Here is a 4,026-nt window from a genome sequence, read left to right as displayed (position 1 = left end):
CCTGCGGCCGCCGCGCCGCGCCTCCGCCGCCGCCGCCGCCGCCGCCGCCATGCCCGCTCCCCCGCCTACAGGCCGCCGCCGCTCGCCCTACCCCGGCCCCGCGGCCGCTCCCCGCCCCGCAGCACCGCCCGCCGCTCCGGGGCATGCCCCGCTCCCGCTCACTCGCTTTTCCGTTTCCCCGTCGGCTGCGCCGGCTCGCTGGCCCCGCCGCCGGGCCCCATGCCCCCCTCAGTCTGTCGCCATCTTCGGCCGCGCCGCCAACACCTTGAGGAGCCGCGCCGCCCTGCGCCTGCGCGCCCGCCCGGTGTGTGTGTGTGGGTGGGTGGGTGGGTGTGGGTGGGGGTGTGTATGTGTGTGTGGGGGTGGGTGGTGTGCGCGTGTCCGTCCGGCTGTCCGTCCGTCCGTCCCCCCCGCCGCCGCCCGGGCACCGGCAGGTGCCGTGGTGCTGAAGGACAGCTCCGCGCCGCCGCCGCCACCGGGGCCCGGGAGCGGGACGCCGGGACCCCCCCGCCCTCGGCCCGGCGCCCCGTCCCACGCCGGCACCCCCCGGAGCACGGCGGGGCCCGGCCACGCTCGGCTGGGGCTCGTGCCCTCCTCACCCGCCGCCACCAGCCACGGCAGGGGACACCGGGGGGGGGACTCACTCGGGTCCCGGTGGGCAGAGCCGAGGGGCAAGGTGCTGCCCTCGGAGCCCCAAAGGGGCTGATCCCACCCACAGAGGGGTCAGAACCATAGAATCATGTCCCGAGTTGGAAGGGACCCGCAAGGACCATCGAGCCCAGCTCCCGTCCCTGCCCAGGACACCCCAAATTCACACCATGTCTCTGAGGGCCTTGTCCAAGTGCTTCTGGAATATCGCCAGGCTGGTGCCGTGATGCCTCCCTGGGGAGCCTGTGCCAGGGCTCCACCACCCTCGGGGGGAAGAACCTTCTCCTAATGCCCAGCCTCACCCTCCCCTGGCACATCTCCCTGCCATTCCCTCGGGTCCTGGCGTTGGTCACCAGAGAGCAGAGACCAGCCCTGCCCCCCCTCCTCCCCTCGGGAGGGAGCTGCAGAGCGCCATGAGGGCTGCCCTCGGCCTCCTCTGCTCCAGCTGAACAAACGACTTCAGCCGGTCCTCACATGGCTTCCCCTCTAAACTCTTCAACAACTTTGTGGCCCTCCTCTGGACACTCTCTAGTAGCTTTATATCCTTATAATTTCTGGTTGGGGTATAATCTGGGTTGTGGGGTGCTCTGCTGACAGAGATGGGCACGCTGCCCTCAGGGTCATGCAGCTCTCCTGGTGCAGACAGATGTTGGACGTCCCCATGGCGCTCACTACCTTCTCACCCCCAGCCCCTAAAAGAGCACCCAAGAATTCCATTTCTGGGTCACCGGGAGTGAATTATGAACAGGCACCAAAGCTAAAAGGAAGCCAGCTCCCAGGGACCATCATCTCTTTGTGTCCCAAGCCCTGCTGGCACCTCATTAGGGGTTTCATGGGCTCCTTAAACAAGAGGCTATTAGCTTACTGGGAGTGAAAAATAAACAGAGCTCTGCAACACAAAATCCTGCCGTAAGCAGAACAGCAGGCAGAGCCTGCTCTGAGGCTCCTTCTCCATACCTGAAGCCATCCTCAGCCTCAGGCACTAACCTGGCTATGGGAACTGGTTCAAGTGTTCCTATTTCTGGGGTTTTCATCAAGCTCTGTCCCAAAGTGAACCAACTCCCTCACGCCGCTCAGCTGTGCCGACAGCCCTTCAGCAACAGAGGTGCCGGAGGTGGTTGTCCAGGCTCCATCAGGCTGGCCCAGGTGGGATCCTGCTGGTGCAGGGAAAGTCACGGGAGGCTCTGTCCTCCTCCTGTTTGTCTGCCTGACCTGTGAGGAGAGCGAGCCCGGCGGGAAAGGGGAGCTCACGGCCTTTGTGCGTGCACAGGAGGGCTGTCATCTCAGCTGGTGCTCAGAGCGCTGCTCCAACCTGAGCGCCACGTGTGGAAATCCGCCCGCCCGCCACACTCCCTGTCCCAAATGCCCAGGCCAGCAGATCGGGATTTGGCTTTGCTATGGCCACTGGTCCTGTTTAAAGCCATGCTCCTCTGAACATGGGCCCTGCACACCAGGGCACGGGCCACTGGCCTCTCTCTGCGACAGCAAGGGCAGGGCTGCTTTGCACCTCGGGGGCTGTGCAGCCAGAGCCGAACTCCCACCCCTCCCACCACACGGCACGCCTGGAACAAAGAGCATGTTAATCATGAAGGCCGATGTGTTTGAGCCGCAGATACTCCAACAGTTAGCTCTGCTCTAGCTGAGGCACTGAGGTGAGAAAATATCTGGTGTAGAGCCAGGAGAGGTTTTACAGCCGGAACGAACAAATGTCGAACATTACTGAAAGTGATATAAGGAAAACCGCAACCCAGGCTGGAGACTGAACTTCTCTGAGCCATGGCACAGACACCTGCTGCTCCCAGAGCACAGCGCAGGGCTCAGGAGGCAGCTTCCCTCTGGCTTTTCCACCCCATCCCTTCCTGCCCCTCCAGCATGCTCATGGCGCAGCTGGGGAGATGCTAGAGTAGCAAAGAGGGTTATTCCTGCAGATCTGGGGTTTCTCTGGTGTGTTCCTTTGCTGGGAAACATTGCCAGTGCCTACCTTGGACACACAGGATCATACCACGGGTTGGGGTGCAGCAGCCGTTATTCTGGAAATAAGCACTGTGCTCCCTCTGTGTTTACAGTGAAATGGCACTGATACCTCAGGCACAAATGCCTCACTGTCTTGTGTGTGGTGTGGGAGCAGCTCCAGAGACAGTGCTGTGCAGGCAGAGCTCACCAGGGTGCAAACAACGGGTGGGAAGCACAGAATCCAAGACTGGTGGGGGTTGGAAGGGCCCTCTGGATCTCATCCCGTCCCACCCCCTGCTGGAGCAGGCACACCCAGAGCAGGGGCACAGGGCCGCGTCCAGGCGGGGGGTGAATGTCTCCAGGGAAGGGACCCCACAGCCTCTCTGGGCAGCCTGTGCCCCTGCTCTGGCACCCGCACAGGGAAGGAGTTTTTCCTCATATTCAGGTGGAACCTCCTGTGTTCCAGCTTGTGCCCGTTGCCCCTTGGCCTGTCCTTGGGCACCACTGAAATGAGTCCAGCCCCATCCTCTTGACACCCACCCTTCAGATATTTATAAGCATTGATGAGATCCCCCCTCAGCCTTCTCTTCTCCAGGCTGAACAAGGCCAGGACTCTCAGCCTATCCTCAGAAGCACAAGGCTGCTACCACAGCAATTCCTTGCTGCTGGGAACAGAGCCCCAGCCTGCCTGGCAGAGCCGAGCATCCTGCTTTCTGATGGGAAACTGAGGCACCAGCATACTCAGTACAGGCTCTGGGCATGCTGGCAAGGACCCCAGCTCCCTAAACCGTGCTGCCTTGCCAAAAGGCACCAGCCTTGGGACTCCAGTTCAGTTGTTAACATACTTGACAGGCTGTGCTGCTGAGGGGCTTTCATCTCCCCGTGGTGAGGTACTGCTGTTTCAGCCCAGAAGGCTTTAAATTTTATGCTGTGCAAATCCAAAATAGCTGAGGGAGAGTGCTGCAGGCAGGAGGCTGGCAGCATAGCGTGTTGTCAGGCCTAAAAAGAGCAAACGGAGACAACAACAGGATACGCAAGGGTTTGAGGGGCTCTGTTATATCTCCAACACCAATCCCCGCTGTCCTTCGGCCTTGGCTGCCGGAGGCAGCTCCTTCCCTTCTAGCGCTCTGCATGCCAGCCCTGGCAGGCTCAGCACAGGAAGGGACCCGGTGTCCCGCATTCCCATCAGTGGGCTTAGTGACCCCTGCAAAAGGCCAGCTGGCTCCCAGATAAGCCCAGCACTTTAGGCCCTATTTGTGTTGCCATCTTCTCCTCCTCCCGTCTTCAGCAGGAAGCTGCTCTTTAAGTCTCTTTCAGGACTTTTCTTTCGTATTTCCTCCATATCTCCCCAAAGCCCCACTGTTCCCATCCCATTTCAGCTTCTTCCCCAGCCAGAGGACTGCTTTCCTCGCACCCCTGCACTTC

This window comes from Phalacrocorax aristotelis, chromosome 11 (genome assembly GCF_949628215.1).
Source record: "Phalacrocorax aristotelis chromosome 11, bGulAri2.1, whole genome shotgun sequence".
NCBI classification, from domain to species: domain Eukaryota; kingdom Metazoa; phylum Chordata; class Aves; order Suliformes; family Phalacrocoracidae; genus Phalacrocorax; species Phalacrocorax aristotelis.
Note: the sequence above shows the minus strand (reverse complement) of the source record.